At 43.9% G+C, this 14,055-nt stretch overlaps 1 protein-coding gene across 9 annotated transcripts in view; it reads right to left on the bottom strand.

Annotated features, from left to right (window-relative positions):
• Window positions 1-14,055, bottom strand: part of DENND2B (DENN domain containing 2B) — a 169,938-nt gene that overhangs the window by 54,858 nt on the left and 101,025 nt on the right. The window contains exon 1 of one of the 9 annotated variants that reach the window (XM_077866559.1): window positions 11,086-11,110. The exons of the other annotated variants lie outside the window; for them this stretch is intronic. The gene's annotated coding sequence lies outside the window, so the exon portion shown is untranslated. Of the gene's footprint in view, window positions 1-11,085; window positions 11,111-14,055 lie in introns of those variants that run through there. 9 annotated transcript variants of the gene reach the window in all.

Below are 14,055 nucleotides of genomic sequence, written 5' to 3'. Positions count from 1 at the left end.
AGTCCCACATCGGGCTCCCGGCATGGAGCCTGCTTCTCCCTCTATGTCTCTGCCTCCTCTCTCTCTCTCTCTGTCTATCATGAATGAATAAATAAATAAAATCTTTAAAAAAAAAAAAGAATTCTTTCAATTCAATAAGACAAATAATCCAATTAAAAACTAGACAAAGTATTTGAATAGACATTTCTCCAGAGACATAAAATCGGCCAATAAGCTGATGAAACAATGTTCAATATCACTAGTCATCAGGGAATTAGAAATCAAAACTACAATAAGTTATTACACTTCACACCCACAGGGATGGCTGTAACGAAACAGACACAGAAAAACAAATGTGAGGCTGTGGAGAAACTAGAACCTTCACTTATCACTAGTAAGAACGTACAATGTGCAGCCATTTTGGAAAAACAGTTTGGCAGTTCAGAAAAGTTGTTCACAGAGTTACCATATGACACAGCATGATGCACTCCTAGGTTTATATCCAAGAGAAATAAAAGCATCCTGTCCACACAAATACCTGTACATAGATGTTTGTAACAGCATTATTCATGATAGCCAAAAAGTAGAAACAATCTAAATGTCCATCAATGGATGGATGCATAAACAAAATGTGGTATATCCACACAATGGACTATAATTCTGACATAAAAAGGAATGAGAAGTACTGATGCATTCTAGAATATGCATGAACCCTGGCGCCAATTTTACAAAATGTCCAGATCAGGCAAATCTATAGAGACAGAAAGTAAATTAGTGGTTGCCTAGGCTGGGTTGAGAGTGCCAGAACAGGGAATGGCTACAGTGAGTATGGGTTTCTTTTTGGGGTGAAAGAAAAGTACTGGAATTCGATAGTGGTGATGGTTGCACAATTCTGTGAATATACTAAAAACAACTGAAATGTGTGAATTTTATGGTATGTGAATTCTCTCAATATAGCTGTTAAAATAAAACTTAAGGGCAAAAAAAACACATTTTTTAAAGACTTTATTTACTCATGAGACACACACTTTTTAAGTGCCATGGAGAGTGGATGTTAAAGAGAATACAATGGATACACCAAGCATATTTCCAACGTGTATGTGCGCTCTGGCCTGGGCTAACACCCCTCCACAGAAGCTGAACAGTAGTTTTCACTCTGATTGGCATTTACATCACACTGACCAAAATGAAGTATATTTGAATGTGAAAGTTACACATTTATTTACAGCCACTAAAGACCTTAATCCTAGAGGCCATCTTACTTATTACCTTGGTGCAAATAAGTGATTGGTCTCAATGACAAGACGCTTTTGGAAAAAGAAAACCAGATCTAAGCCTCATTTTTATCCTTCATAAAGTAGAGAAAAGCCTTCTCTACACACTGGGGGGAAAATCTTTATACACCTAACTATACAGCATGTTAGTGATGATGATGAGGATGATGATGAGGAGGAGGAGGAGGATGATAATGAGAAGGAGAAGTCAATCCTACCACCAGAGCATATGTGCACACTGGCTCAAATGAGATATTCTTTATTCGCCCCAGCCCAGTGCCAAAGCTAAGTGCTTGGCATATAGCTGTATGTGCAACGAAAGAAGGAAGAAAAGAGGCAGCCCCTGGAAGTTTTTCCAGGCCAGTTCCCAGGGTCCTCAGGGAACAGTGCTACAAGGAATCAACTGGCTAAGCATTAGCTTTCAACTGTGCCCATGGTAACAATGGTCACAATAACCATCATAACCCATCAAAACAACACTAGACATGCTCTAGCAGCTCCAGGGCAAGTCCTCAGGGAAAGGGCAAAAGATTTGTGGAAAGACCAGAAACTGAAAGATATTAAAATAACATGATAAAAAATATATTCTCTCTTTCCCCAAATTTCCGATCTAAGGAGGGTGGGCCTGCTGCTCAGAAATGCTTTTATGTAGTTGAATATGAGAACAGAGCCAACTTAGTAAGAAGGAAAAATGTCAGATGACTCTGACACTTGCTTGGGCCAAGAAGAAAAATCCTGTGAAGAGGTAACCAAGAGAAGAGTGGATCAAAATTTCTATGAGGCCCATGGCAAAGACTCTTGATCACACGTCTGTAAGAGCACAGCTGCTATTCTCAAAAGTAGCCTAGGAGTTCAGGCATCTTGGGCAGGCACTGCTGAGAACCCCAGACAGGCCCACTCAGTCAGAAAAACACAGATGCCAACTGATCATCCTTCCTCCTATCTGCTCTCTCTAGGCCAGGTCTATCAGATCAGGGAATAATCTAGGGGCTTGAGGAACTAAGGACCAGGCTAACCCTTTACACCTAAAGCACAGACTTGAGCATTCCACATGGCTGGCTTCCTGGGGAGCACTGCTTCTTCCAGGGCCCTAAGAGCAACTCTAGGCTCTCATCTACGCTTTCACCCTGACACCTTTGGCTAGTCTGGCTGCAAGGAGAGAAGATACTCCAGTTAGAGGAAACACCCACTGGGTATGGAGCAGAAAGGAAGAAACACCCACTGGGTTGAGAGGCTGTTTCGCTAGTTTAGTTCCCAGGCTCATTGATGGCAAAGTCCAGGCAGAAACTGCATGTTTAAAAAATGAAATTGTTCAATTAGCATCTACAACCAATCACGAGTTGCTCAAAAACCCACCTATGACAAATAGGCAACTATCTGAAGAGTCAGGACTATCCAGAGAAAGACTATAAAAGGTATCTCTAGAATTTTTCTACAAACTCTACATTGAGACAAAGAAACCAGTCCCAGGTCCTTGAGGTGCTGTGGGAAGAACACCTGACTCAGGGTCAGATAACTAATGCCAACCCTGCCTCTATCAACGATAGTTAAGTGACACTACACAAGTGAGTTTCAAAGACTCATTTCTCACTTTAAGAGCAATAATAATAGCATGACCTACCTCACATGATTGCCTGGCACACTGAAGCTTAATAAATAGTTTTTCATCCAGATCATGCTTCTCTAGGTATCTGGAAAGCAACCACTCCATTCCCGGCCTTGAGTCATTCTCAGACTCCCTGTTACTGTCATTCAATCCACTTGCTCTATGTAAGCACTGTGCAAGGTACTAGGATATAAAAGCAGACAGACACAGTCCCTGCCCTGGAGGATATGACTATTAAGGGAGAAGAGTCAAGTAAAAAGTGGACCCCAGGAATGCCTCATAGGGAGGTGACATCTGAAGTAAGCCTTAACCTATTTGTCACCCACAGTAAGAGGACTTAAGGAAAAGCGAAGGTACATTTATTAAGGCATGTTCCCACATTCTTTATATAATAGCTGAAGTTATAAACACTTCACATATATTAAATTATTTAATCCTAGAAACAAGCCTAAGAAGTAGGTCCTATTATTATTTACATGTTACCAAGGAAACCAAGATACAGAGCAGTTAAATGGCTTGCCCCAAGTCACCTGGCTAAAGGAAAGTGGCCCAGCAGGAATTGGAGCCCAGCTAGCCTGCACCAGTGCCCCAGCACGGAGCCAGGACTCCATATTACCTCTAATCATCTTCTAAGTCAGCTCTTCTACAAGGTAGTAACGATACAGACCTATTTTTCCAATCAGGAAATTTAGGTTCAGAGAAATTAAATAACTGGCCCAAGATCACTCACCCCGTGAAAGAATGGAGCAGGAATGTGGGCTCAGCTCTGACTCCACTACTTCCTCTCCTTCACATCAATGGGATGCTTGTTAAAAATAGAGTCCCAGGCCCCACCTCTGCCTCCTGATAGGAATCTATAATGGTAGGGACTAGGAATTTGCATTTTTTAAAAATATTTTATTTATTTATGAGACATGGGGGGGCGGGGCAGAGACCCAGGCAGAGGGAGAAGCAGGCTTCATGCGGGGACCCTGACATGGGGCTCGATCCCGGGACTCCAGGATTACGCCCTGGGCCGAAGGCAGGTGCTAAACCACTGAGCCACCCAGGGATCCCAACATTTTAAGCTAGTTTATATACCTGTAAGTGTGAAAACTTGTGTCCTACTGCTTTCTGAGGACTTGGAAAGGTACAAAGGGTCACTACTGACCCTTCTCCTAAAGTTTGCCCAGCTGTAAGCAAATAAAAGATGAATGTTCATTCACATTCATTTCTCCTCCCAGCCCTCAGCTTCTTCTTCCCTGCCCCTCAACGACAAAGGAGCAAGTATAGCATTAGGTCCAGGGAAAGCATTATCAATGTCTCCTCGAAACAGTTCCTCGATTCTCAGGTGTGCTTAGTGTTCCTGTATCTCAAACTAGCTCTTTCTGCCACCCATCTCTGGTGGCTAACATCTACTTCCCTCACTGTCTCCTCACTTTCAACTCCTGGGAAAACAGTTCATACTGGAAGATATAAACTGATGGTTTGCAAGAGCAAAAACATGTCCCATCTGGCCATCCCTTTATTTTTTAAAAATTTTTGTATTACTTATCAAACATTTTAAAAAGTGGGTGGGTACAAATAAAATACAAATAAAAAGTCAGATTCTGGCCTTTCTTTTGAAAAATTAGAAAATCTGACATCACCATCTGCATTTCTGTGTGGCCACAGTTGGCTAGACTGAGTGAAAGTGGCCATTTAGATGCAGTAGGCTCTTTCCAGTTTGCAGCTGTCCCTCCCCATCCAGTGCCTGCAGCTGGTCAGCTTTACTCAGCTCTCTGACCTGATTCTCCATCAGCAGGTGAGTGCTGCAGCCCTGAGTCCCCGCAGAAAGGGTTAAGAGGATGCTGTGGACGAGAATCCACATGAAGCCTCTGGACAGCTGGACCTGTGCAGTGCCAGGAAGAGGAGCCTATTCTAGGGCAAGGCAACACCTCTTAGCCACTTGAAACTCCCCATCTATTCTCCTCACTGCCACTGGAGGAAAGACCTCTGAAAGGCTCCTAGCTTTTGCTCAGGCCAGCTTTCATCTTGCAACTGTCTCCCACTCCTTCTCTCTATAATCTAATCCTTTGACCACAAATACTCTCCTTAAGGTCCAAGAAGGGACCCATCAGGTCAGGCTTTGAAAGGAGCTCCTTCTGAGGGATGCCCAACCTCTAAGAATGAACCTTCCTATCCTAGAGCAAAACAAAACCATTCTCCCTTGTTTAGGTGGATATTTCTAAACATCTGTGTGATATTTTTTCACGGACCTAACCTTGGACATGACAATATGCCTTGCCCCTGAAGGAGGAAACATTTGAATGCTGAGAGTGATAAGGAACAGTTGCAAGCATTTGGAAGGAACCCCATTCTGCTGGGGTTCCAGTTGCCAAGTGGAGGAAATACAGACCCTGCCAAGCACTCTGCTTTACCAGTCCAGGTAAGGTGGGAAGGAGAGGAGGGCAGGTTTCCTAGGAACAGCCTCTCCTTGTGGGTGTGTTGGGAGAGAACCTGTTACCGCAGCAGCGTTCCGGGAGATAATAGGGATGCTTGTGAAAAGACTAAAAGCCCCAAGGTGGACAACATTGGCTGAGGGTGGGAGGAGGAGGGTGGGAGGAAGAGGCCTACCATGGACAGTTTGACACACATTGGCTTCTCCTCCTTCATCCCCCTTTTCCTCCCCTCCTTTCCCGACTCATTTTTTCTCTGGTTCTCTGCCCACAGCCTGTCTTTGGCTCTGTTGTGCCTAAAAGCAAGGCTTTCTGAGGGCAAGGAACCAAGTGGGCTCAGGGGTTGGGTGGGTGGGCAAAGGAGCTTTAGAAAGGGATCCAGGAATGATTTTCTCCACTCAATCCCATACTTCCTTCCAAAATGCCAGACCCTTTTTCTCTGCCACTACTTCTACATACCTTATACCTTAGAGCCTCTCTATTCCAGCCCCAGGTTTTGAGATTCTAGGCTCAGAAAGCCCTTCAAGCAAAAACATCCAGGGGATTATGAGCCTGATTAAGTGGGGAGGAACTGAGATTTGTTTTGCAGGGAAGTCAGTTTTAACAGGTCCCTGTGAGGCTGAAATCCTCCTCAACCAGCCATGGGAAAAGATAGAGGTTTTGTTGTTGTTGTTAAATAATAATCAGGAAAAAAAATCAAACTCTTTCCATCTCTTCACTGTCCATTTATCACTCCCACATCCTTTTTCCCAACCCTCCTCCTCAAAGAGGCCTATAAGTTTGGGTTTTCAACCTCAATCATTTTCAATCCCTTTTCCTGCCAGATGGTCCTTCTCTACTTCAGTACAGATTCTGTGGAGGTTGGAAGCTGCGTTTAAATGTTTCCTGAAAGCCTGAAAAGGGGTGAGGGCTTGTTAGGCAATTCCAAGCCAAAGGAAATCTGGTGGCTTCCAAGATAGTTTTAAAAACCCAGACATGGTCTGGAAACTCAGCCTCTCAGCAAGCAGCTGAACCTAGCTCTGCCAGGACTATGGAGCCTGCTCTGTCCAATAACTTGGCAACACTGAGAAAAGGAAAGTAGAACAGAGGCTTGCCCCAAAGAGTCCTGCCCCTGAAGGCTAACCACTGCCCTCTTTCGCTTTGGTGAGAAGAGCCTGGGGTTCCTGTAATCATGATGCTGATCCAAAGGCCACAGACCTATTGTACACCAGTGCCTTCCCTCTGGCCAGCCACAGCAGACTAGTTGCCATTTCCTGCACATGCCAAGAATGTTCATGCCTTCAAGGTTTTGTTCAACCAATTCCTTCTATCTTGATGTCCTCCTCCCCCATTCTTTCTTAAATATTCAGTTCAAATGTCAACTTCTTTCTGAAGCCTTTCCTGATCCTAAATCTTGACCTTCTTCTCACCCTTCCCATGCTCTCTAGTCTAGCTGAACTCAACCTGACCGATGACAGGATGCCTCCCATCCTCTAAAAAACCACACTGCCCACAAGCCAACTTTCTCAGAAGAGGACTAGGAAATAGAAAGGGCCAAAGGAACTGGGTAAGTCTCCATGCCGCCATTCTCCTATCTGTGGTATAGGAACAATACCCCACCTCTATAATGAGAACATGGATACCAATGAGAAGCCATCTACAAAAAACAGAGAATACTCAGAACCAAGAGGGAACATACTTGAGGTCTCTAACCAACAGGTTAGCTTCCCTCCAACTCTCAACTGTGAAACCTCTTCCCTTGTCCTTAGTCTTCTAGCTGACTTTGCTTCATGTTTCACTAAGAAAACAGAAACTAACAGAACAGACCTTCAATAAGCTATCACTGGCATTAGTGCAGATCTTGTCACTTCTCTGCTAAAAACCCTGACACGGCTCCCAGTCACTCCAAGTAAAAGCCAAAGTCTTTACAATGACTCACAAGGGCCTTCATCAGCTGGGGCCCTATGATTTCTTTGACCTCATTTCAACTACTCTTCCCTTTACTCTTTCCACACCAATCACATGGTCTCCTCGTTACTTCCTCAAACACACAAGGTATAGTGCAGGACCTTTATACCTGCTGTACCTGTAACTCAAGCACACCCTCTAAGAGAGCCTGCTCCCCCTGCTCCCTGGACTTTGGTCAGATATCACCTTCTTAGTGAGGTCTTCCCTGACCACACTGTAAAAAATTAGTATTAACAAAATTACTATTAAAAAACTTCCTCAGGGTACTTGGCTGGCTCAGTCAGCAGAGCACACAACCTTTGATCTGGGGGTTGTGAGTTTAAGCCCCACATTGGATATAAAGATTACTTAAAAATAAAATCTTTGGGGAAAGAAAAACCAAAGGACCAGGGGCACCTGGATGGCTCAGTCAGTTAAGCATCTGATTCTTGATCTCAGTTCAGGTCATATTTCAGGGTCATGAGATCAAGCCCCACATTGAGCCCCACATTGAGCCCTGCATCGGGCACTGCACTCAGTGAGGAGTCTGCTCTATAGCCTCCCTCCCTACGTCTTCTGCTGCCCCTCCTTCTCCCATGCTCTCTTGTGCTCTCTCTAAAATAAATCTTCAAAAACAAAAACAAACAAAACAAAAACAAAAACAAAAAAAAACAGAAAACAAACAAACAAAAAAAAACCTCCCTCCATCCTGCTGCCCCTCAGCACTCTTATTCCTCCTTTTCTGGTTTGTTTTTCTCTGTATCATTTACAACCACCTAAAATACAACTTTTCTTTTCCACTTACTATGTTTATATAAGCTAAGGATTTTTGTATTTGTTCACAGCTGTATCCTCAGTGGCTAAACAGCAGGCCCTCAATAAATTTTTTTTGAATGACAAAACATTTGCCACCAGCTTAGGGTGGCCCTTCCTGGACAGGGTGAGCAGCTTTGGGCTCCATTACCCAGGCCCATCTTCCAACCCCACCAGTCTTCCCAGTTCAAGGTCTTACCTACCTGCAGTAATCACACGCACTTAGAAAACTCAAAAGAAAAAAAAAAAAAAAAAAAGAAAGAAAACTCAAAAGGGGCCAGCCTTCTGAGCACCCAAAAAATTCAGGGCATGGGTTGCTTTAGCCCAAAAACTCACCTGAAATTGCACTCTGCAAAGACTGCAATGATTTCCCAACTGCAAAATGCAAGGGTCCTTTCTGTGGGTCCTTTTCTGATGTCTACTGTTTTGGATACTACTCATCAGCCCTCGGAAGCACTGTAACGTAGTTAACTCCTGATATGGGGGGATTCACAATCTGCCTACAAGATCTTTATGTTCATCAAAGGGGGGGGGGCAGGTTGAGAAACACTAGGAAATACTGTCAGAGAGGTAGAGAAGAGGGACAGGTGTGGGCACCTACATTGGTTTACCTCTTTGCACCCTTTGAAAACATCTTCTCAGCCAGGCCCCCATGCTACAGTCCTCTATTCTGGTCCTTGCCCTTGAGCAGCTCCCCATTCTGCCCCAGTTAGACTAAAAAGGATCTAGTACAATGTAACAAAAGCTGTGAAAGAAGCATGAACACAGAGCTCTGGGAGCAAGGAGAAAGACACCTAATCAGGTGGACAGAATGGATTTCGGGGAGGGCTTCCGGAAAAGACAGGGAGTGACACTGGGCTGAGTCTTGTGGTGTTTGGGAAAGATAAAGAAGGCAGAAGAGGAATGCTGAGAGCAGAAGAAAAACCATAAGCAAAAGCCAAAGAGACACATCTTGGAGCAGGCTGAGATTTCTTGAACAGGACACAAAAGGCGATAGCCTAATGAAAAAAAAATACTGATAAATTCAACTACATTAAATAAGAACTCTGTTCATCTAAAAAATGCCATTTAGAGAGTGAGAAAGGAACCTACAGAGTGGGCACACAGGTTGTAACCTGGGTTCAGCAGATTTGAGAACATTAGATACACAAAGTTACCAAGAAGTAGTAGAGTTACTCTCATAGTGCAGATCTTGGCCAGATCTTTAGGGCTATATTTCCCTTTGGAGAAAAGCCCTCTATTTCTTAATTTGGGAAGGTAGTAGAAGAAAGTGCACATATGCAGTCAGGCTCTGCTGGCTCTATCCATGCATTTACTTCATTTTTTAAGAGATTTTATTTATTTTTTTGAGAGAGACAGCATGAGTGGGGTGGGTAGGGGCAAAGGGAGAAACAGACTCCCCGCTGAGCCCGGAATCCCAGGATCACGACCTGCACCAAAGTCAGACACTTAACCGATGGAGCCACCCAGGTGCCCCATGCATCTATCTCATTTAACCTAGCTGTCAGTACCTCCATTTTATGGATGCAGAAACTGAGGCTCAGTTAAGTAATTTGCCCAGGGTTTCATAGTAAGCGGCAGACACCAGAGTCTGGAGGTGCCAGACTCAGTGCCAACTGAGCTCTATAATTGATACCAGGGCACATCAGCCCCTTGGTCTTCGTTGTGTCTTATGGCAGGAAACCATCCTCCATCCCAAGTGCATCCCTGCAGCCCAGTTCTAACTGGATAGAGTTAAAAAAAGGATTTTAGCAGAGGTCCCATGCATGGCCCCCAAATTCTTAGTGTTAAAACCCCATTTTTCTTTAAGCCATCTAGTGAACTAGAGGAGAACCCAGAATCAACGTGAAATAAATATCAGAGATGCTGTTCTATCACTGCTCTTTAGGCCTTTTCTCTTCATCATTCTTCCTCACCTAGGAATGGAAGGTCTCACAAACACAGACCCTGGTCAAAGAAAGGCTTTCCCCTAAAAATGCAGTCCTGCTGGAGTAGTCTCTGCAAGTAAGGGGACTCTGTCCATCTGTCTGTCCAACTTCTTTAAGAGTCATGATGGAGACAGAATTTGCCTCTTTTTCCTGCTTTAAATAAAGCAACTGCTACTTGGAGACTGCAGGTCTGGGGTTCTCAAACTGTGTGCCGAGCAACCCTTGAGCACTGCAATGAACTCACAGGGGTGCTGCAAAATAGTTTGCTTTTTTGAGAGAAACAGAGCAATCTCCAACATTTATCAGACACCCCACTAGATCACACTTTTAACATCAGATTGCACTATGTTCTTTTCAGTGATGTTATTTCTTGGTGAAGATGGGTTTTCAGCAGCTACAGTTTGATCAAAACCGAATACCACGTGAGAAGCAATGTAGAACAGGAAATGAGGATGGCAATATTCACTCTGATTCCAAGATGTGAGGGGGGGGTTTTGACTAGAGTTGACACCCAAAGTTGTATTACTTTCAGGTGTACAACATACTGATTCCTACAGTATGCTGTGTTCGCTATAAGTGTCACTACCACCTGTCCCCATACCAAAGATGTGAGATGTTGTAAGGGTCCAGTCCATTCCAATAGTCATAACTATGACTATTTAAGAATGAAATACAAATATTTTTCCTTTCAGTTTAAGTGTATATTTTTTTCAAATGGCTACTCAGTTGTTAGGATATGAGCACTTACCACATGGTTTAGACTTAAAATGCTTCACAAATGGAATGTAGGTATTTATTTTGGCCTATGGACACTGAAAAAATTACTGAAACACTAAGGGCCCAGGAACAGAGAAAGTTTGGGAAGCTCTGCAGCAGGTGTTTTTACATCTCTGCATCAAGGAGCCAAAGAGGAATTCCCAGGGCAGGCCCAACTGGGCCGCAGAAGGAGGCGGGCAGCAAGCCCTCAGGTCTATGGAGGGCACACAGAGGCTGTCAGAACAGCTGCCCCCTAGCCTGAAGAGAAGTGACTGCACACTAGCTCCCTCTCAGTCGAGAGCCTATGCATATCTGTGTCAGCTTCACCCCAGCCTCCCAGGCTCTCCTCTCAACTCCCTCCCTAAAAAGCTCTATTCAGCGCTGACCTTGTGAACAAAACCCAAAGCTAGCTCAGAAGCCAGCCGGCCACTGGCAGGGGACTTCCACACATGCTCAGACTTGGGCAATGTCCACAAACCAAATCATTAATCCACAGGAGGAGGAAGCAATGGGATTCTGAGCGAGGGCTTCCACTAGACAGCCCATCCACAGAAAGGCCAACTGGGCTTTTTGGATGAAGATTTGCATGAAAATAACTCCTTTCTTCCCAAGGAGTCTCTTGCCTGCTACATTCCCTCCCTCCATCTTCCTTGAAGTCATAATCCTCTGTTGGTAACATCACTGTGGTTGATACAATAGCTAACTATTGTGACGTCACAAGACTCAAGTTTTGTCATTTTCGGTGGGGGTTGGGGTAGAGAATGTGACAAAGGGCTGGCACAGAATAAAGTTATAGAACTGGAATTTGCTTTTTCATGCTAATTCCTCCCTCTTACCCCCCTCCCATAATGAAGAGCAGTGACTCAGAAAAGGAAAGGCAAGCCACTGGCAGCAAGGCTGTATGAGGACTGTCTGTATCAACCGGAGATGGGTAGGGGTGAAGGGCGAGAAGGCAGAAAGGAGACAAAAGAAAGGAGTTTTCACTGTTAGGATTAGCCAGCCAAATATGAAGACCTTTTCAAGCCCTACTCTTTTCCATCATCCACTGCTTGGGCCCAGAGCAAGCAGAGAAAAGCGGAAACACAGGAAAGGCTCCAGGCTGGAACATTCCCTGGAACTTAATGTTTGAGATACTGTGTTGAGTTCTGGACTCCACGCTGTCAAAGGGACAGACTTGGTTTGGACTGAATCCTGGAGGATAGAGACTAGGATGGAGGGGGCACTCAGAGGCATGCCATGAGAGAAATGACTAAAGGAATGGAGAATGTTTACCCTGGAGAAGACCAGGCTGGGGATGGAGGAAACGGGTGATCGCCTTGAGAATTCTGAAAGGCTCTCATGTGAAAAAAGGACATGTGTTTTCTGTGGCCTCCAAAGAGATCTCAGACACAAGAAGATCCAGAATGGACAAAATGAGAGAGAATTTGTTATTCTTAAATTCCCATTAAAGACTATAAGTTCTTTGTAATTCCCAGTTTCTCCATTATTGAGGACAAGAGCATAGTCTTGTTTGCTGCAGTATATCCCAGAAAATATAGTAAATAGCACACAGTAGGTACTTATTAATAGTTGTCAAATAAATGAACAAATGAAGCAATAGCAATGGTCTGCTGAAGTTGTTGGTGTTCACAGGGGCTCACTCTTCCAAAAAGTGTTTTTTGAATCCCTACCCACACATCACTCAGTTAAGGTGCTGGGGATAACAGCAGTGAATGAGGTAGAAAAGGTTAATCTACTTCCCCTCTCCCCCTGTGTTTAACACAGATGGCATGTAAGGTCCCTTCCATATTGAGATTCCTTGGTTTTAGAGTTGACTAAAACAATTGAAACTGAGAGGAAAGGCCACAGATGAACCCTACCTACCACCTCTACTGCTACCTACAAGCCTAGAAATCTAAAGAGCTCAGGCTGCCTTCTCAGCAACAGAGAGGCCTCATGCTGAGGTAGTAGAATGCTGGACCAGACCAGACCAGAGCAACTGACCGGGCATTTATTAAAGCCCCCCGCCCCAATCCACCCACCAGACAAAGTAGGGTCTTATATGAACCCTGGGCTCCCTCAGGAGTAGGTAAGTATGATCCAGATAGGTAACATGAGGTATTTTCAGATGCCTTCACTTTCCTCAAGTTGCTTAAAACTTCCCCATCAGCTTCAGGCACTTATCCAGCAGGATAATTTATTATCCATCCAGTAATGACAACACAGTTACTACAGACCAATTTTCAAAGAAATAATTCTAAGATCTTTGCATAGCTTGTACTAGCGCTGGAGACTTGGTTCCAACTGCTGAGGGCAAGACAGTTGTAACTACAGGTAATGAAGCAGATTATTTAACAATAATGATACAAAGATATACAATATACCAGACATTATCTTCTTCTAGGTAGTCTTTAGAGGCCTGAATGTTTATTCCAATACATTCTCAAAACATTTCTGAAACTCCCATTTGGAAACTGCCCTTAGAGGCTTTGGAACATGATTTGAATCTTCTCTGAAGGAAAATTTGCATTCTTCAAGGGTGCTAAAACTCATTCAGAGCCATATGACCAAAAAAAAAAAAAAAAAAAAACCCACAAACTAGAGCAAACCATCTTAGGTCAGAATAAACAGTAACTGTCCAGTATACTGTAGAGCCTTCATATCAAGGGGGATGCATATTGAAACTGTCCCAAATCTCCACTTCTTACAGTATAGCAGTTATTCACTTTGAGGTCCCAGAGCCCTGTGATTATCTTTTTCTTTTTTTTTTTTTAAGATTTTATTTACTTATTCATGAGAGACACACAGACACACACACCCGGGCTGCCCTGATTATCTAATGAACCCCAAGAATCTCCATGGAAAGTTTGTAAGAATGTAAACTTCTGTCTACCATTTTAGGGATTTCCTTTTAGGAGGTTCACAAGCTACTCAACAGACTCATTTTATGAATCCTTCTCCTAACCCATCTTACCTTCCTCATAAATGCAAGGATAATTCTAAATGGAGATCTACAGAACTTAGCAGATATGCCAATGCTGGGCACAAAGATAGACTCACCTGCAATAAAGTACCCTGCTCTCCTAAGTCCTCGTAGTACCCTGTTTCAAACTCAAGACTTCAGGGTGAAAATTAATAAAAAGAAACTTCATTTAAAATGGAGTCAGGAGAGGGGATCCCTGGGTGGCACAGCGGTTTAGTGCCTGCCTTTGGCCCAGGGCGCGATCCTGGAGACCCGGGATCGAATCCCACGTCGGGCTCCCGGTGCATGGAGCCTGCTTCTCCCTCTGCCTGTGTCTCTGCCTCTCTCTCTCTCTCTCTCTCTCTCTGTGTGTGTGACTATCATAAATTTAAAAAATAAAATAAAATAAAATGGA

The sequence above is a fragment of the Canis aureus genome, chromosome 23 (assembly GCF_053574225.1).
Source record: "Canis aureus isolate CA01 chromosome 23, VMU_Caureus_v.1.0, whole genome shotgun sequence".
NCBI classification, from domain to species: domain Eukaryota; kingdom Metazoa; phylum Chordata; class Mammalia; order Carnivora; family Canidae; genus Canis; species Canis aureus.
Note: the sequence above shows the minus strand (reverse complement) of the source record. Positions and strands in the feature narration are given on the sequence as shown.